The 22023-nt window shown below is 41.9% G+C and overlaps 1 protein-coding gene across 1 annotated transcript in view; it reads left to right on the top strand.

Annotated features, from left to right (window-relative positions):
• LOC124803440 overlaps positions 1 to 22023 on the top strand; it is a 1230576-nt gene that overhangs the window by 259795 nt on the left and 948758 nt on the right. The gene's annotated exons all lie outside the window — the stretch shown is intronic.

Below are 22023 nucleotides of genomic sequence, written 5' to 3'. Positions count from 1 at the left end.
AATTTGTGTTCGTGGTGTCTCTATTCTAATTCGAACGTTTGACTTACCCTATACGTATTCGTTTCGGAATATCGTTTCTACGTCTTCCGTTAACTATACGTGGATAACATTATGAAGATAATTAATAACATTTGTGAAATACAACTTTGTTTGCGGAAAACATAATGATGAAGGTTGCATGGCGCGAGATTCGATCCGGCGACCTTCGGATTACGAACCCGAGCGCTTACCGCTGCGCCACAACGCTGTGGAAAATTATGAATCGTAGAGAGTATTTCACCGCAACGGTTTCTTGTAACTGTCGATTTTCTCGACAACGGCTGAGAAGTGCATCTTGGTGCTTTGCCACATTACACCTCTGGCCATGAGCTTTTATTATGCGCAGTATGAATCGAATCTGAATTTCACAATTGGCGGCCTCCCATTGTAAGCTTCATTCTTACCTGCACAGTGGGAAAAGCTGCTCTGCTCTGCCCTGCTCTAATGACTGAACTACACGTTGAGCTGTGCGTCTCCGAAAGACGTCACCGCGCTGCTGGTAACCTTAAGACTGACGTCAGCTGCTTGCCAATAAGGATTAATGTACAGCTGGGGTGGGCAAATAACGCCGGCGGCCCACATTCGACTCGCTAAGGGGTTCTGAGTGGCCCGCCAAGACAATCTGCAAAAATCTGCCTAAAACCGAGATTTTCTTCCCGAGGGCGACCGAGGATTTCCACTGTCACGGCCGTGTCAGTACGCATGCGTACTGTACAGTGTAGATATCAGTCGCACAAAGAAAAGTTGACATTCGGAGCTGTGGCTGATGCGAACGACCGTAAATTACATACTGACATGCAGTCATATCACACTGTGAACGACATATTTAATGCTGTGACAAAATTTTCGTCTGGTGGAAAAATTCTGTGTATGAGCAGAATAGGGTAGGAAAATGTTGTCTATATTTGGGTTTACATATATTTGTGTCCAAAGTTTTAGTGACTTCAAGAACAACAAGAGTAAATGCAGGCCACTAGATGCTCTCTGACAGACATAAACCTGCAGGCTGTGATGAGAATCTCAACAAGCAATCTGACTTTTGATTTAAAAATTAATTGTAGAAAAGGATGACAGCTACATCTGTCTACTTAAATTGATTCTAAAATTAAATGTAGTTGCAACTGTAGATCGTTATGAACTACCACAATCAATAAATTGATTAAAACTGCCACTATTATATTTTATTTATATTTATTAATTTTTATGGAAAATTTGTTCTTTTTCTGAACTCTGACGTTAACCAAAGAATGCGATCATTTTAAAAAGTGCGGATCTCCGCCAACCTCCGCTTCCACAATGTGGCCCCCCGAGCCAAAACAGTTGCCCACCCCTGCTATGAGGCGAAAAATGCAGTTAGCTGATCACTCAATATTGCAAGAAGTGACAGCAAAGTCACATCAAGTTTTACTTTCCAACAGTGGGAGGAAATCTGAACGAACTAATGAAGGACAAATGAAATGTTGGTTCAAACTGAAATTATATTGCCACTTTAAATCACAGGAAATTTTGATATCATTACATGAGAACTATAATCTACTTCAGGTACTGTCACAAACATTGAAGCTGTAACTAAAACAACAATAAATATTTAAGTTACATGAAACTTTTCTTTCTACTTTTCTTCTGAAACACGTTTAACCGAAAAGGAGGATGGAGAATAGTTATCAGAACTCTGAAACACATGACTGATAATTTTTAAATGCATAAAAAGATAATGTTTACATTAGCGTAATAGTTTGCAGAATGAATACTGGTACTGAAGCAGCTGCCGCGAATATAATGCTTAGCGCTCGGAGCAAATAAAAACCTTTGCTCATTTTAGAGCATTCCAGACTAACAGTCGCACTAGAAAGCATCTAAAAATAAATAAAATCCGTTCTCTCTCAGCGACCACTGACAAAGGACTCCAGTACGTGGTAGAACGACAGTGAGGCCATCTGCTGCTAATACAACCTCTGATAACCTGAGAATTAACGTATCACCTACGTGCTCAGGTATTCTACATCTACTTCTACATCTACATTTATACCCCGCAAGCTACCCAACGGAGTGTGGCGGAGAGCACTTTACGTGCCACTGTCATTACCTGCCTTTCCTGTTCCAGTCGCGTATGGTTCGCGGGAAGAACGACTGTCTGAAAGCCTCCGTGCGCGCTCTAATCTCTCTAATTTTACATTCGTGATCTCCTCGGGTGGTATAAGTAGGGGGAAGCAATATATTCGATACCTCATCCAGAAACGCACCCTCTCGAAACCTGGCGAGCAAGCTACACCGAGATGCAGAGCGCCTCTCTTGCAGAGTCTGCCACTTGAGTTTATTAAACATCTCCGTAACGCTATCACGGTTACCAAATAACCCTGTGACGAAACGCGCCGCTCTTCTTTGGATCTTCTCTATCTCCTCCGTCAGACCGATCTGGTACGGATCCCACACTGATGAGCAATACTCAAGTATAGGTCGAACGAGTGTTTTGTAAGCCACCTCCTTTGTTGATGGACTACATTTTCTAAGCACTCTCCCAATGAATCTCAACCTGGTACCCACCTTACCAACAATTAATTTTATATGATCATTCCACTTCAAATCGTTCCGCACGCATACTCCCAGATATTTTACAGAAGTAACTGCTACCAGTGTTTGTTCCGCTATCATATAATCATACAATAAAGGATCCTTCTTTCTATGTATTCGCAATACATTACATTTGTCTATGTTAAGGGTCAGTTGCCACTCCCTGCACCAAGTGCCTATCCGCTGCAGATCTTCCTGCATTTCGCTACAATTTTCTAATGCTGCAACTTCTCTGTATACTACAGCATCATCCGCGAAAAGCCGCATGGAACTTCCGACACTATCTACTAGGTCTCTGCAGTAAATACAACAAATACAACTACCACTTCTAATAATGTAGAAACTTTACAAAGTACGTTCGCAAAGCAAACTGGTCGCAATAATTCTTTACTACGTAGTAATCATTTAGCGGGAATTAAAAATCACTGCGTTGAATTGAACAGGGAAGTAGCTCACTAATGAATAATGAAAAGCGGTGTGTTGACAGTCCAGTCAGAATGCCTACAAGAAAGAATTAGAAGACTGTAAATGTTGCTACCGCGTTGGAATTTATGTACCTGTGGGAAGCTGGCGGATGACTTTCATCCGTACCGTCGTGGCTCGCCTTTACTAGGAAAAAGCTGTCAATGGAGATGTAGAGGGCGCCCTCTAGATCACCTTGTCAGGAACTGGAAGAGTTATTGCCGCCGGCACAAAGAACAGTGTGCGCTAAAGCTGACATGACGTACAATAATCACAACACTACATGCAACGGTGAACGTGACTTTACAAGGAAGTCGTTTATTTATTCGTTGGGTTGTTTATCCTTGACGGATTACTAACATCAGAAAATCCCTGGCATCAATTCAAACACCTAACATTTCACAAAGTAGACGCATTGGCACAGTATTCCAAATGATAATTAATGGCAATAAACGGGAGTATGTTATAGACTCACGAACGAAAGTCCAGACGCAGAAGTTATACAAAAATGAAGAAGTGTGTCAAGTATGTATTTTATTATTGTAGTCTTCATCTCGCAGACTGCTTTTAACCAGGTTTGCAGGCTAGTCCATTCTCTGTAAAACTTTGCGTCCGTGCATAACTGAAGCAGTCTACATCCGTGGAAGCTACTCACTGCATTCAGACCAAAGTCTCCGTCTAAACGACGACTCCAGACCTCCTCCACCACAACCCCTAAACCTCCCTCCACCCCCCCCCCCCCCCCATCACCATGCCCCCTTCAAACACACTTCCCTTCACTGCCAGCCGATCCGTACGAGTTCTTCATTCGTTACCTCATATAAAGATCTGTTTTTCAACACTCCAGACATATGAGATCTCAATATACGTAGAACCAATATAATCCATTAGTTCATTTTAGAAAATGATTTCAACGCAGAAGGTCTGTCGCAAACACTTTTAGTATGAAGGATGACTTTATAAAGTAAGGTATTGAGAGCCTAGTGAATGTTTTAGTATAGGAATGCTATATTTGAGCCAATTAGGGGGGGGGGGGCGGCGATAATTACGAAGGAAGTGGTGGAGAAATTGAAGTCCGTGGTAACAGCCTCTCGAATTGCATGTGAAAATTGCAGTTCTCTGTAGTAACGTGGTTTTACGCTATTATATACGTTACGTGCATCACATTGAACTTTAGGACAGCAAGGGCAGGGCAACCGAAGTCTGTTTCTTTGGCCCAACCGAAGTCGGTTTGTTTGGCCCTTGTGGGACATTACAATCCATGAATAAGATGCTACAAGCACGCAATAAAGGGTACATGTGACCAGTATTTAAAATAGGAGAATTAGTATGTCTTGGGTCGCTATTCTTTTTGACGATTAGAGACCGACCTGACAATGATCATTATTGATCAAATAGTTCTTGCGATCAAAGACTGATACAGATTCTATGATTCTCATAGTCAGTGATTCTAATTGTTCTGTGGGACACACATACATATGTATAACAGGGGACAAGGGGCGGTATTTTCAGAGTAGATTATCATTTTATACAGTGTAAGGTGCAGTTATAACTGCAACAACTTCTCCTATTCCACCAGACCGTCCTGAGCACTACGATTCACAGCACGACTCCTGCTATGTAAATGTTATACATATAACTGGATACAAATATCTTGTGACGTTGTCTATATTTATATCTCTCTTTATATACAACGTGACTAAACACTTAATAATGCTCTACGAACTTGGAGCTACTATTTAATGAAACATCAAGAACTGTAACTGAGGAACTAAAAATTACTTTTCTGTTACTTAAAATGATGTGGGGAAGGGATTCGTAAGGCCGATCACCTTGTTGTCTATCTAGGTAAGAGGACTGGCACAGTCATTAATATGCTGGAAGCCTTTTCGATGGCTGTCGGTGAATCTCTGCCACAAACATATAGCGTGTTAACGATGAGCTGGTTATGTTATTCCTCCTCTAACCCAAATTTAATTTTGTATTTTGCAATATCGAAACCGCTGTACGACGGAAACGAAGCCTTCTCTTGTTGAATGATGCATAAATCTAGCCTCTTAAGACTCTGGACATCTGTCTAGGACTTAGCGGATTAAGAGTCATGTCGATACCCAGTTCAGATTTTTGGGGCACTTCCGGATTGTCTTGATAAAAGTGGTAATAGCGGGAAACTATATTGCTTGCATCGATAGGTATATAATAATGGTCCTAAGACTGATCTCTGAGGGACCTTTAAAGTGTACATTTAATTTCCTTCAGTTTGGAAATTTGTGTAAAAAATGGTAATTTCAGGAAGCTATAGAGCATTCATAGATGGAAATATAATAAAGGTCCTAAGATTGATCCCAGAGGAACATCTGACCTGAATGTTTGATTTCTTTCTAAACATTCGGAATCTCCTAGCATCCATGCAACAAATGCAACAGAGATATGGTATTAGATCTGTGATTGCTCCAAGACGAAGCTAACGTCGGTGTCCGACACCTTTAACTAGAGCGGAATGTGTGACATTTGAGTTCAAAGCCTCCGCGCGACCACCTGCGGAGCGTCGGATCCGCACTAGGCCGGTGAGCGGCACTCTGTTTACAAGGGGAACGAGTGACGTCATGGACCTACCGCAGTGTCCGAGATCCACCCAGCCGCCGCCTAATTGCACTCATCGGAAAATAAACATCTCCCACTGTCGCCGAACGAGGGCGGACTGCGGGGTAAATACCACCGGCGTAGAGCCGGCCTGCCGGAAATTCCTGACGAATAAGTGGTCTGTCTCCGAGAACAGATACAGACAGCTTGAGTACACCATTGGGGCACGAGTTCCGGGAAATGTCAGGCAGTCGGGGGCTCTGGTTCTCTAGGATGCCTGCGTGGAGTGAGAGGAGGCGGTGGCAATTTGTGGGTGTGGGACACCAAGATACAATTCTGCTTCCAGCACTCCTGGGTTCTTCCGACACTTTTCTTTCGAGTAATTTTATTATTAAGGCTGAAACACAAAACAAACAGTACTTTTGTTCCATCAATAATAGTTTCTTATTTTCCAACTTTCGATTTTAGTTTCCTCAAGGAGAAAATATAAAAATGCTCCAAATGGAGCACTCAAGAGAGAATACAGACGTCTAAAAGACGCAAGTGATAGAAAGTGAAAAATAGCGAAGAAGGAATGATGGGAGTAGAAAGGCAAAACTTAGAAGCATGCACGACTATTGGAAAGTCAGGTAGCCCCCATAGGAAAATTAAGAAGATTTTTGGGGAAATTTAGCAGCTTGGGTGTGTTGTTATTCCCTTAATGTAATATTACAGTTGAAAGGACTATACTGGGGCACATTTGTATAAGATCGCAGACCCAGAGATACAGCTTCTGGTCTGAGATTCTTACAGTGCTGGAGTTGTGAGAGTAAGACGATGGAGTAGGCAGTTTTGTGGTGTGCTCTGTGAAGCCATTAAGTGGTAGATTAATTTAGGTATGTCAGTATTGTTGAACATGGGAGCAGAAGTCTCGATTCAAGAAAGGTAAGATGTTAAATAATTATGATTTTTGTTTTTGCCAGCGCCCTAGTATAGATGAATGGTTGATAATTTGTAATTGTTGAGTACCCCAGAATGTGCGGAGGCTGTTTTGATAAAAAGGCTAGTTAGATATTTCACTTTTGTCATACTTCTAAGATTTGTTAACAGAGCTATACGTAATGCTGTTTAAATTTCATTGTTTGTGAATCAGTTGTGAGTAATGTAACTTCAGTTGTCAGATGCTTTTATTTTTTTGAAGAGAGAAACTTAACTTGCAATATAACTTTGCTAAAAAAATTCAGTAATTCATCACAATCAGTACCGCCACCCTGTCCAGGTCATATATTTTTTAAAGAAGTTGGATTTTCTTAAATGTTCTCGTTTATCAGCCAAAAGAATTTCATGTGCATTTCCAGTATTATGCCCAGCACTGCACACTGCTGAGCCTGTAGCTAGCATATTTTTGCTTTTTATGAGAGTCCAGAATATATCCCGTTCCACCGTTGCTGCTATAGACGTAAGACAATTTAATTTATTTGTTGTGTGCACAGGGACCAAGGTTATCGGTTTTTAACACGGCCAGATGATTCAGTGACTAAGGGACTGAATGTATTTTACAGTGACTGTATTTCTTTATTGGTACTGGGAGTTGCATTCCCCAATCAATTCGTGTAGAGCTTTGCTAGCAGTAACACAGAGTAAGCACACCACTTGTAGCTACAACACGCTAAGCGATAATTTGAGTTTTGTATCCATTCCACAGTTCAGACATTCATACAACGTAATCTTAAAGTATTAATATTTTCAAAACAACGTCACAGAGTGATGACTGTTCTTTTGTTGCGTTTTTCTTTTTATTTATATTCTTAAAGTCCAAGTATTATGCGATCAACGTTTTCTACATCTCTTACACTGAACTCTCTTTCACTTCTAGCGCAATCTGCGTCTGCTTTAACACGTAGCAATTACCTTTACTTATTTATCCAAACTATGACACACTTAGTTGGGAAAGCCATTTTGACGACTGTTCGCCAAGGATAAGGTGCTGCCTACGTTGTAGAGTTGTACTTTGTACCATACTTTACCTCTCATATAGAGACACAATCCATAAAAATTATCAAAACATGCATTTCAACTGTGCACCGTTTTAGATCGTAAGTAGATGGCACCGAAACTGGTAGTCATTACCGGCCAGTGTGGCCGAGCGGTTCTAGGCGCTTCAGTCTGGGACCGCGCGACCGCTACGGTCGCAGGTTCGAATCCTGCCTCGGGCATGGATGTGTGTGATGTCCTTAGGTTAGTTAGGTTTAAGTAGTTCTAAGTCTAGGGGACTGATGACCTCAGATGTTAAGTCCCATAGTGCTCAGAGCCATCTGGTAGTCATTTGGCAAAATAGAAGTACTTATACACACTTAAATAAATTCTTCTTTTTTACTTTAGTCGCTGTCCTATAATTTTTTCCCACTACAGTTCGCTCTAGTACTAAGGAAATTATTTTACATCTACGTAGATACTCCACAACACGCCGTACGGTGCGTGGCGGAGGGTGCCCTGTACCACTAACTTGTCATTTCCCTTCCCGTTTCACTCGCAAATAGAGCGAGGGAAAAACGACTGTCTGTATGCTTCCGTATGAACCCTAACTTCTCGTATTTTATCTTCGTTTTCCATACGCCCAATGCATGTTGGCGCCAGCAGAATCATTCGGCAGTCAGTTTCAAATGCTGGTTCTCCAAGTTTTCTCAACAGTGCTTCTCGAAAAGAACGTCACCTTCCCTCCAGGGATTCCCATTTGAGTTCCCGAAGCATCTCCGTAACACTTACGTGTTGTTCGAACCTATGGGTAACAAATCTAGCAGCCCACCTCTGAATTGCTTTGATGTCTTACTTCAATCCGACCTGGAGCAGACCCTAAACACTCGAACAGTACTCAAGAATTGGTCACACGAGCATCCTGTATGTGGTCTCCTTTACAGGTGAACCACTCTTTCCTAAAATTCTCCCAATAAACTTAATTCTATCACATCTTAATACATGTCCTATCATCGTATCTCATCCCCCAGTTACTCCTACTGAGTAAGCGTTTCAGCAGATCAGACAGCGAAGGTCGTCTCTCTCCTAATCACCCCCCTCTCCCCCGGAAAAAAACGTCCTGTGTGCAAGTGTGAGAAATTGTACTGAATAGTTTTGCGAATCGTATATCCTAGGCGGCACATAGGAACAGTGCGATACTCTTCTAGTGGCATGTGGGAAACTGCCTAAAGACAACATCTGGGCTGGCAGGGACACTTATCCCTCGTCGTTAATGCGACGGGCGAAATTAATCCGGGGTCGGCAAACTTCGCAGTTGCGGAAGCGGTAACACGCACGCCTATACGGAAAGGTCCATGGGCTGTGATACGTTCAGTGAAATTCAGTTGGTTCGCTAACAGTAAAAGAGTAAATTTATGCAGATTCTACGAACAATGCTACGTTCTGGTAGAGAATGACGTGTATAAGATCTGACACACAAGAAACGACACTTTCGAAGTAGGATGCATTTGAACACACTTGCGTCTGCATTCGTCCCCGTCAGTCCACAAAGCCTCAGTGTGTTACGTAGTCTGTGAGCTTTCGGATCAGCTCCATCGGTTGTTCCTGATGTAGCCCAAGTACTGAACTGCTCGTGTAATACCAGTAATTAGTTGATCAGTTTCGATGAAACACCTGACAGTGCTAAAACGAGATATTACCCGTAGAGCTCCCTTATGGCCGAAGTTGATTCTCAGCAGATGGAGGAAAAAGCCTGTATTTGTGTTCGGTGTTCAGTACGGATGCAGTAATGGTCCCCTTACGGCCAGATGTACACGTAAAGAAAGGAGTAACGGTGAGTGTTTGACGTAAGGTAGACGCTAAGTCTGCAATAAAAGGCGTTTTGTCTCAGTTTTGTAATGATGAGGGAAAGAACTGGCCCAGGCAAGTATCACTGCTGAAGATTGAACCTAAATTAACATGGCTCTATTTAGGCTCGGATTCAAGGAAGAATGAAACGATTAGTTTACACGTTTCTCAGATAATTTTCACAGAATAAAGTTGAATTATTGCCAAGAATCTCGAAAATGGCAACGAATTCGTGAGACCACAGGTAGAACTCGAAACTACAGTTAGCTGAGTACGGCAATTTTATTCCGTGTAGATTATGACGTTATCGAAGTTTGTTCGGTGTTGCAGTTCTTCAATAAATTACGTGATACATGTACCCCTCAAATTTTACGACAAATGTTTTTCAAATACTGCGTTTGTTTGTACTTTATTTTGTTGAAAGCTATACCCAAGTTATTTATTAAGCACAGGCGTTAACAAATTATACTTAATATATTAAAACATTTTACACACTCTATTGCAATCAAACAATATATTATTATTATTATTGGTTCAAATGGCTCTGAGCACTATGGGACTTAACATCTATGGTCATCAGTCCCCTAGAACTTAGAACTACTTAAACCTAACTAACCTAAGGACATCACACAACACCCAGCCATCACGAGGCAGAGAAAATCCCTGATCCCGCCGGGAATCGAACCCGGGAACCCGGGCGTCGGAAGCGAGAACGCTACCGCACGACCACGAGATGCGGGCTATTATTATTATTATTATTGTTATTATTATTATTGTTATGTAAAGCCATTTAGATATTTTATTGATTTGTGATTTTCATAAGGTGGTGCCCACACCTCCAAAGTAATTGGAGAACGCCATTACTTACCGCCAATAGCTGCTGATAAAATTGCTTTATTGAGCAACCACTTTCGGTCCACAGACCGTCATCAGGTTCCTGTATACCAATAGAAAGAACGTATAAAGACCATCATAAGTTAAAAACTCTCACAATCCTGTTAACTGATGTAAATGTTAACGATAAAGCACACGTAATAAGACATCACCCACTCACCTAAAAGTATTTACATACAACATCGTATTAGGCCTTATAAAATCATTGGGATCACATACTGAAATCGGCGATTTTGACACTAGAAATGAAAGTGTTGTGTTGGCAGAAGAGCCACCACCGTGTTACGAATGGAGGCCGCAATGCAAGCGTTTTAGCTCACGCAGGCTGGCGTGTGGAGGGAAGAACTATACTGACGTGAGGTCTGGAACATGACAAGGAATGAGAATTCAGAAAGCGGGCGAAATTAGTTTGATACTTAACTTTAATCCATTAATGATGAACGTCGCTCCTGACGGTACATGATTCACAGTATTAGCTGTTCGGAAAATATTCTTGAAGTAATTATAGTAACTGAATATGGCGCCTTGCTAGGTCGTAGCAAATGACGTAGCTGAAGGCTATGCTAAACTGTCGTCTCTGCAAATGAGAGCGTATGTAGTCAGTGAACCATCGCTAGCAAAGTCGGCTGTACAACTGGGGCGAGTGATAGGGAGTCTCTCTAGACTAGACCTGCCGTGTGGCGGCGCTCGGTCTGCAATCACTGATAGTGGCGGCACGCGGGTCCGACGTATACTAACGGACCGCGGCCGATTTAAAGGCTACCATCTAGTAAGGGTGGTGTCTGGCGGTGGCACCACAGAAAGTACGTAACCAACTATGAACAGAGTATAACATAAAAGCACACATGCATCGCATTTGCTCACAGTTATCCTTTGTCAAATAATAATACAAATTGCATCGTCAACCACAAATTGGACCAGACTGCGCCCTTATTCGTGTCATATCAACAGTCGGCCTTCATATGGACATATGCCATGTTCCAAAGGATTTCAAAGATTTGGCACATTGAACATCGCTTTTCTAAGTTTCTCCTGAATAACTCGAAAACCGCCTCTCCAACGAAAACGTATCACAGTACAAAATGAAACTACTGTTTCCCACATAAAGGTGCTATACGGTTTTTTTCTAGGACTACAGGTATGCGTGAAGAGAGCGCGGGAATACTGGAAATCTCGAGCAAGGAGCGTGCGCTGTTGCTAAGGTAGTTCCTGCAGGCCGACCGGAGGTGGCTTCCCGATTTGACAGACCGCGATTGTCCCCTATCAAATTATTCATTTCAACTTCCTCTACATTACTGTTATACGTTGTAAATAACACAGGTCTGCGACATAAAAAGTGTTTCAAATTTATTAACTGATTTTTATAGCGTTTTCAACGCTGATTTCGGGAAAAATAGTGAAAAAATTCCATTACGTACAGTTATTTCACAAACTGCTTGCCTAGTTTTAGCTTTTTTCGATATTTCAGCACTCTAGTGAGTTAGAATTTTGGTTTTTAGGATCTCCATAAACTGTTATCCAGCCGGTTTTATGCTAGATATGCGTAAAATAAAAATTAGGAGAAAACAGCAGTATTTTCATGTCAGTGCCCGTCTGTTGCGCTGCCCCTCCCCCCGCCATCACCAAGCAGTGTGCTTCTGCTATTGTCCTTCCGTTCACAGTATCTCTTCACTGTGTCCTGTTCACGTGTTGTTGTTACTGGTGATTTAAAGTAGTGACTGTTTTCTTGTGTTGTGAAGTTGTTTCATGGACAATGGACAGTGGCTACCAGAGGATGTATAAACTCGCCAGATTCCTTCTGCTAAATTCGTGGTAACCATACCGTTAAAAAGCAACAAAGAAACATTTCCGATTTTGTTGAAAAAGTGTATTTGCCTATTTTGGTAAAAAGTTAGGCGATGAAGATAAGCCTTGGGCCCCACAAAAATTTTGTTCAGTGTGTGTTGAAGAACTGAGGTAATGGTTTCAACGTAAAAAGCAGTCCTTACGTTTTGGAATATCAATGGTTTGGAGGGAGCCTCAAAAATCATAATGATGAGTGCTAGTTTTGTTCTTGCAACACTATACAAAAAAAACCTTGGCCGTTGAGAAAAACCTGTTGAGAGTAAAAGGCTTCTGGGTTCCAAAAATGAATTGCTTCCACCACTTCACATCACGTTGGGGCTGATGAAACAATTTCTTAAGGCATTGCCAAAAGAAGACGAGTGTTTCAGATATCTTTGTAGACAGTTTCCTGGTTTATGCGAGGCAAAGCTAAAGGAAGGAATCTTTGTCGGACCAGACATTAGAAAACTAACGACAGATCCCAACGTTGCGGACAAAATGGAAACAAAAGAAAAGGCGGCATGGACATCTTTTAATTCATTTGTTACCGGTTTCCTAGGAAACAAAAGAGATCCAAACTGCAACACAATCATTGCAGACATGCTCGACAACTTTAAGAAGCTGGGCTGTAACATGGGCATTAAAGTTCATTTTCTCCACTCACATCTTGACTGCTTCCCTGCAAACCTTGGTGATGTACGTGAAGAGCAGGGTGAAAGATTCCAACAAGACATCAAAGAACGAGAAAGAAGATATCAAGGAAGATGGAACGTCAACATGATAGCGGACTACTGCTGTATGATAAAAAGAGATGATCCTCAACGAGTCCACAGCCGGAAAAGAAATAAAAGAAGCTTCGACTGTAAGCGAAAGCGTTATTATAAGGACTTATGAACTTAAAGAGAAGTGGAAGTGTACTGGAAACGTAGTTTAGAACATTATTTACAAAAAAATTATAACGTTGAAAAAAAGTGATAAATTGCTTAAATTTTGTTATTATACCCAAAAATACTCCCTTTTTGTGAGAAAACCTGACGTGATAGAAAAAAATGGATTGTATTTTTGAAATCGGCACTGAAAAGTACATAAAAGTCAGTTATCAAATTTCAAACAATTTTCAAAAAATATTTTTTCCAGACCTGTGTAATGTCAATGTCTGAATAATACGCCAAATATATAACAATCAACATTAGATTTGTTCTATCTGGGAAACCATTCGGAATACCCCTTAAAGCATGTACCTTTCCTCCTGATTCACCTTGAACTACTATGTGAGAACATGTAACGCTATACAAATGCGATGTATCTATGTTTTATGATACACTGGCTACGTTATTCTGTGTGGTGTAACTTCGTTTTCGGTAACGAATTTATGAATTTTATTATTGATGGCATTGATTTTAATTCGCCTAATATGGTTTTGTAAATGTTCTTATAAAGCCGGCTAAAATGGCTATAAAATAAAGAAATTTTGTCAGTAGTTGTTGCCAGTAAACACGACGGTCTTCAAATATTTTATTGTTATTAAAATCGCAGTTCGCAGTAGTGCAATCAAAGTGGGGATAAAGGAGTTATACTGAGGGAAGGGCGACACAGTAATAAATTGTGCCCCGGCTCCGCGGACTGAACCACGGACCCGCGCCTGGCAGTACTGACTGGGACGTGAGCCCGGCTTCCACGCGATACGAGCTTCATCTGATTGCGTATTCAAATTTTAATTCAACTCTTCAGCTTCCGTCATTATCGTATTCAAAATAATTAATAATCAGTACGCTGTACAAAAACCCCGAATCTGCCTAGGTACGACGCTTCTCTTTTCATCCTATATTCGTGTCTGAAGTTTTGATTATTTCTTCAGTGCCGAGGCTTTCAGAGTGTTATTTTTCGTGGCTGTAACTGTTCCCGCATTTAAATCTGAGAGGAAAGCATGCGCTTAGAGTCATTCGCTGCCCATTCACAGCTCGTCGCGCTTACTCGCTAACAAGATTCTCACTTATTACAACGCAACTTTTCCAGTGTCAAAATGATGGGATGAAGCGATTTACTTTACGATTCTTCACCATGTTTAGTGAACATTAACACATTGCAGTGTCGATGTTTAGCATACTTTATGAGCATTGTCTCTTGTTTTAATGTGTTTGTACAACACTCAGACAGAAAATCTTTTTCATTTCTTGTTAGAAACAACTGCTGCTGTATGTTCTTGAACGAGTATTGGCCACGAATGAATAGCTTAAGGCTACAGATACGCATATAATATAAAAACAGCCTCAATAGGTTCAAAGAAAGACGTCTTTTCTACCAGGCTGTTAGATTAAAATATGTACTTTATTAGGCGCTACTAGACAATTTCGAACTTTATCTCATATTCTAGTACAAAAGTGGACGTGGAGACGTTACTATTGTATAAGTGCCTAACAAGTATCCACAAACCAAGCATAAAGAACCGTATACCCGTTTTGTGGATACTTGTTCAGAGATTGTGTCCATTAACGGTCACTCAACGCCTAACTGTACATGACATTTTTGGAATTCGTTCTTTGATTCTGTCTTTTTGTATTGTTATTATGTGCTTCTGTTATTTTTGGCTCTTGACATATTTTAATTTTTTTATTGACCACGTAGCCATTCTGGTTTGGGACGAGAAATTGTATAAACAAATTTACATCGTCAGTGATAGAGTCTGGGAGCAAAACACAATGTGGATCAATACTACACAGAAGACACCGAATAGATTGTAGTCATTACCTTTCATTTATTGTACGTAAGGTGTGCCCGACAAGAAGGAGACTACAGTTATATATAGTTCATGTGGATAAATATACACACATCAAAAAAGTTTTGCTTCATCTTGGTTCCGAGAGTTCCGGAACCTGTACAGAAAATTACAGAGATCGACACAAACATCATTTCCGCCATTTTTGTTGCTCGAGACCTTCAGAGGTGGTGGTCCAGACTGCTGTACACACCGGTACCTCTAATACCCAGTAGCACTTCCTCTTCCATTGATGCATGCCTGTGTTCGTCGTGGCATACTACCCACAAGTTCATTAAGGCACTGTTGGTCCAGATTTTCCCACTCTTCAACGGCGATTAGGCGTAGAGTGGTTGGTGGGTCACGTCATCCATAAATAGCCCTTTTCAATCTATCCCAGGAATGTCTGATAGGGTTCATGTCTGGAGAATATTCTGGCCACTCTGGTCGAGCGATGTCTTTATCCTGACGGAAGTCATTCACAAGATGTGCACCATGGGGGTGCGAATTGTCGTCCATGAAGGCGAATGCCTCGCCAATATGCTGCCGATATGGTTGCACTATCGGCCGGAGGATGGCATTCACGTATCGTACAGCCGTTACGGCGCCTTCCATACCACCAGCGGCGTACGTCGGCGCCACATAATGCCACCCGAAAACAGCAGTCAACCTCCACCCTGCTGCACTCGCTGCACAGTGTGTTTAAAGCGTTCAGCATGATCGGGTCGTCTCCAAACACGTCTCCGACGATTGTCTGGTTGAAGGCATAGGCGACACTCACCGGTGAAGAGAAAGTGATGCCAATCCTGAGCAGTCCATTCGGTATGTTGTTGGGCCCATCTGTACTGCGCTGTATGGTGTCGTGGTTGCAAAGATGGACCTCGCCATGGATGTCGGGAGTGAAATTGTACATCATGGAGCCTGTTGCGCACACTTTGAGCCGTTACACGACGTCCTGTGGCTGCACGAAAAGCATTATTCAACATGGTGACGTTGCTGTCAGGGTACCTCCGAGCCATAATCCGTAGGTAGCAGTCATCCACTGCAGTAGTAGCCCTTGCGCGACCTGAGCGAGACATGTCATCGTCAGTTCCTGTCTCTCTGTATCTCGTCCATGTCCGAACAACGTCGCTTTGGTTCACTCCGAGACGCCTAGACACTTCTCTTGTTGAGAGCCCTTCCTGGCACAAAGTAAGAATGCGGTATTGACCGTCTAGGCATGGTTGAACTACAGACAGCACGAGCCGTGTACCTCCTTCCTGGTGGAATGACTGGAACTGATCGGCTGTCGGACCCCCTCAGTCTAATAGGCGCTACTCATGCATGGTTGTTTACATCTTTGGCCGGGTTTAGTGACATCTCTGAAAAGTCAACGGGACTGTGACTGTGATACAATATCCACAGTGAACATCTATTTACAGGAGTGATGCAAAACAGTTTTTGATTTGTGTAGTTCATGTGGAACAGTAAAATTATGTATAATTGGCTTGATACTGATACATCGATCCCAGAGCGTACAAAGGGTGTGGATGGCATCAGACCAACCGAGGTAGCGCAGTGGTTAGCACAATGGATTCCCATTCGGGAGAACGACGGTTCAAATCCGCATCCAACCATCCTGATTCAGGTTTTCCGTGATTTCTCTAAATTGCTCCTTGCAAATGCCGGAGTAGTTCGTTTGAAATAACACGGCCGGTTTCTTCCTCATCCTTGGCACAGTCCAAGCATGTGGTCCATTTCTCTATGTCGTCGGGAAGTGAAACCCTACTCTATTTCTTTTCTTTGGATGGTAGCAATGTAGAAACTCCTGGGTTGCTGACGAATCCAGTTTTCCACGATGTCCTGCATTTCGTTGTCACAGATGAACCTCTGATTTTTTAAAGATTTTTTAAGGGGTCGAAGATACGCGAGTCGCATGGGGAGATATCGGGTATATAAGGAGGATGTTCCTGAACCTCCCATCGGAATTTCTGAAGGAGCTCGAGGGCCTTTTTGGCCACACACCCGGCCTCATAACGCTGACATGACCAGAATATTGTCTGCTGTTAGAGAAGCTGCTCTCCGTACATCTCTTTCATCTTTTGGTAAATTTATGAAGATGTTGCTCTTCTTCTGCACAAAGAACCGTGATAACTACTCTTTGTGCTGATCGGGAGAAATCCATCACGCAACGAACAGCACAAAATTTTTTTTTCCAGAAATGAGGAAATTGCTGCGAAGCCGCTAACTCCGCTTGTGCAACTGGGAAAACCACCACGCCATCTCTAACATTCACCCACTGCGATTACATACAAAGCCGCTACAGTCGATGCGTCATTTTCATTTGAGCATTCCTTATACCTTTCCACGCGGGTATGGGACTGGTTATTAATAATTTCGTCTAAACATTCTACATCCACATCTACATGGTTACTCTGAAATTAACACTTAAGTGCCTGGCAGAGGGTTCATCGAACCATTTTCCTACTACTTCTCTACCATTCCACTCTCGAATGGCGGGTGGGAAAAAGGAGCAACTAAATCTTTCCGTTCGAGCTCTGATTTCTCTTATTTTATTATGATTATCATTTCTCCCTACGTAGGTGGGTGTCAACAAAATATTTGCACATTCGGAAGAGAAAGTTGGCGATTGAAATTTCGTAAATAGATCTCGCCACAAAGAAAACCGCCTTTGTTTCAGTGACTGCCACACCAACTCGCGTATCATATCAGTGACACTCTCACCCCTATTGCGCGATAACACGAAACGAGCTGCCCTTCTTTGCACTTTTCGGTGTTCTCCGTCAAACCTACCTGGTAAGGATCCCATACCGCGCAGCAGTATTCCAGCAGAGGACGGAAAAGTGTAGTGTAGGCTGTCTCTTTAGTGGACCTGTCGCATCTTCTAAGTGGTCTGCCATCAAAGCGCAGTCTTTATTTCGCCTTTCCCACAGTATTATCTGTGTGGTCTTTCCAATTTAAGTTGCTCGTAATTGTAATTCCTAGGTATTTAGTCGAGCTGACAGCCCTTAGATTTGTGCGATTTGTCGTATACCCAAAATTTATCGGATTTATTTTAGTACCCATGTGGACGACCTCGCACTTTTCTTTGTTTAGTGCCAATTGCCACTTTTCGCACCATACAGAAATTCTGTCTAGATTATTTCGTAATTGCAATTGATTGTCTGATGATTTTACTAGACGGTAAATTACAGCGTCATCTGCAAACAATCTATGGGAGCTGGTGAGATTATCACCTACATCATTTATGTAAATCAGGAACAGCAGAGGGCCTATGACACTACCTTGCGGAACGCCAGATATCACTCGATGATTTACGGTCTATCACTACGAACTGTGACCTCTCTGAGAGGAAATCACGAATCCAGTCACACAACTGAGACGATACTCCATATGCACGCAATCTGATTAATAGTCGCTTGTGAGGAACGGTATCAAAAGCCTTCTGGAAATCGAGGAATGTGGAGCGATCTGAGATCCCTTGTCGACAGCACTCATTACTTCATGGGAATAAAGCGCTAGCTGCGTTGCACAAGAACGATATTTTCTGAATCCGTGTTGGTAATGTATCAATAAGTCATTTTCTTCAAGGTGATTCATAATGTTCGAGTACAGTATATGCTCCAAACTCCTGCTGCAAATTGAGGTCAGTGATATGGGTCTGTAATTCAATGGGTTACTCCTATATCTTTTCTTGAATATTGGTGACAACTTTGCTACTTTCCAGTCTTTAGGAACAGACCTTTCGTCAAGTGAACGGTTTTATATGATTGCTATGAAAGGCGCTATTGTGTCTGCATATTCTGAAAGAAACCTGACTGGTATACCATCTGGACTGGAAGACTTGCCTTTCTTGAGTGATTTGAGTTGTTTCGCAACACCTAAGATATCTACTTTTATGTCACTCATGCTAACAACTGCTCCGGTTTCGAATTGTGGAATATTTACTTCGTCTTCTTTCGTGAAGGAAGTACGGAAAATAGTATTTAGTAACTCCGCTTTAGTGACACCATCATCGTTAACATTTCCATCGCTATCGCGCAGTGACGGTATTGACTGTTTTTTGCCACTGATGTACTTTACAAACGACCAGAATCTCTGAGACAATGTTTCATTGTGGAAACTATTAAAAGCACATCGCATTGACGTCCGCACTAAATTTCGAGCTTCTGTGAAACTTAGCCAGTCTTAGGGATTTTGCGTTCTTCTGCTTCGTCCACGACCGAGCCTATGTGATCATTCCATTTCATATCACTACAAAGTTACACCACGGTATTTGTATGAACTGGCCGATTCCACAGCGGACTCATTGATATTATAGGATACCACGTTCTTTTGTTTTGTGAAGTCATACATTCTTGAACATTTAAAGCAAGATACCAATCTTTTCAACACTTTGAAATCTTATTGAAATCTGACTGAATATTTAATCGGCTTCCTTCAGACAGTACTTCTTTACGGATAACTGCATCATCTGCAAAAAGTATCAGGTTACTATTGATACTGTCAGAAAGGTCATTGATATACAACATGAACAGCAATGGTCCCACCAGACTTCCCTGGGGCACACCTGAAGTTACTTCTGCGAGGTGCGAAAATAAAGTAATGAGACTGATGTGAAAAAGAAATGTTGCTTACCGTTTTAGTCACGTTTAGTGTTGTCTCCTTCAAAGTACTTCCCTTCTGATTGCAGACACTTTTTCCAGCGCTTCTGCCATTGATAGTAATATTTCTGGAAGTCATCTTCTGTAATATCCTCCAAGACCCTCGTCACAGCTTTTTGGACATGTTGTTTTTTTTGAAAATGGTGTCCCTTGACCGCCGTTTTGACTCCTGGAAATAGAAAAAAGTCGCACTGAGTGATACCTGGTGAATAAGGTGTCTCTGGTAGTGCTGAAATTTGTTTTGAGGATAAAAATTGCGGTACTGACAGAGCAGTATGGGATGGCGCATTATTATGATGCAGAATCCAATTATCAGCATTGTTGGCATGGACACGAAGAACTCTTTTACGAAGTCTTTCTAAAATTTCTTTGTAGTAATATTGGTTAACTGTTTGTCCAGGAGGCACCCACTCTTTATGAACAATTCCCTTGGAATCAAAGAAGCACACAAGCATGCATTTCACCTTTGACTTTTGGCCTGGCTGATCCCTTTGAGCACCATTGCGAACTTTGGCCTTTTGTCTCTGGATCGTACTGAAAAAAACAACTTTCATCGCCAGTGATAACACGGCTCAGCAATTCTGGATTGATTTCCGTTTGCTCTAACAGATCGGCTGCCACATTTTTCCGTGTTTCTCGCTGTTGTGGTGTGAGATTTTTAGGGACCATTTTTGCACAAATCTTACTCATATCAAGATCTTCAGTTATTATTAGACGAACCGTTTCTCGATTGATGTTCAGTTTTTCTGCAATCATTTTCACGGATAATCTTCGATCAGATCGTGCGAGTTCACGCACCAGGCCAAGTTGACATCCGTCCGTGAGGTTGATGGTCGTCCACTGCGGTCTTCATCTTCAACATTCGTTCTGCCTTCACTAAACATTTTATGCCAACGAAAAACTTGAGCTCTTGACAGAACCTCCTCTCCAAAAGCCTTCTGAAGCTTACCGTAAGTTGTCGTCGCATTTTCACCCAGTTTAACACAAAAGAAATGGCATACCGTTGCGCAATGTTATGTGGTTCCATTTCCGTGGCGAGAGACACAAACAAGTGTTAATTTATTACAGCACAACTCACGACTGAGCAGTTGCATCGATGTGCTGCTTGGACTAGAAGCAGCTTATAGACCAAGGTCAGAGATATTGTGCCTACGCAAGCCTGCAGGGTTGCCACATCTTCCAAAGAAAACCAGTCTCATTACTTTATTGTCGCACCTCGTACAACTGACAATGACTCTCCATCCAAGACAACATGCTAAGTCCTCTGTACAAAATGTTCTCAATCCAGTCACAAATTTCACTTGCGCCCCATACGATCGTACTTTTAACAATAAGCGTAGGTATGGGTCAAATCAAGAAATACTGCATCTACCAGACTGCCTAGATCCAAAGCCTCCACTACGTCATGAGAAAAGTAAACAAGCGATCCCTAGAGGACTGCAGTACGGCATTAACGTCTCGCTGCAGCAAAACAAAACCCCTGGGTACAAGCTGCAAATTCGCTGTTGCCAAACAGTCACTTGCCATGTAGCATAGACAACAGCCTACCGTACTGCCACCCACCCACAGAACATCCTTAGTTCTAATTGTCCAAATTAATTCCAGAATGTAGTCACCTGACAGTCGAAATAAGACAGTATAAAGAGAAGACCATCACCAAAATCCAAGTTAGTCGCCCTGAAGAGAACGTTTGTGAAAACAGTGTTTTTAGTGTTTCATGAAGCCAGAGAGGCAGTTTTGATGTCGCCCTTGATAACGGAAGAAAGACTGAAGAAAGAGCAAGATATGTTCACTGGATTTGTCGACCTGGAAAAAGCGTTCGACAATGTAAAATGGTTTAACATATTCTACATTCTGACAGAAAGAGGAGTAAGCTATTAGGCAAGACGGGTAACATACAATATCTACAATAAACAAGGACGAACAATAAGACTGAAAGATCAAGAAGGAAGTGGTCGGATTAAAAAGGGTGTGAGACAGGGATGCAGTCTTTCGCCCATACCGTTCATTCTACACATCGTGAAAGCAATGGCGGAAATAAAAGAAATTTTCAATAGTAGGACTAAAATTCAGTGTGATAGGATATGAATGATAACATTCGCTTATAACATTAGCAGTGAAGGTGACAAGAAATGAACAGTCAAATGAGTACATAATATGGACTGAGAGTAAAACGGAGAAAGACGAAATTAGTGAGAAGCAGCAGAAATGAGAGTAGCGAGAAAGTTGAAACCAAAGTTGTTGATCACGAAGTACATAAAGTTGAGGAATTCTGCTACCTAGGCAGCAAAGTAACCAAGGAGCAAGGAGGACATAAAAAGCAGATTAGCAGATACAAGACGAACATTACTGTCCAATATATGGCTACTGCTATAAAGGCACCTTAATCTGGGGAAGATATTTCTCAGAATACACAGAAAACACTGATAA

This window comes from Schistocerca piceifrons, chromosome 6 (genome assembly GCF_021461385.2).
Source record: "Schistocerca piceifrons isolate TAMUIC-IGC-003096 chromosome 6, iqSchPice1.1, whole genome shotgun sequence".
Taxonomy (NCBI): domain Eukaryota; kingdom Metazoa; phylum Arthropoda; class Insecta; order Orthoptera; family Acrididae; genus Schistocerca; species Schistocerca piceifrons.
The sequence above is the reverse complement of the archived record's forward strand: the minus strand, read 5'-3'. Positions and strand labels throughout refer to the sequence as shown.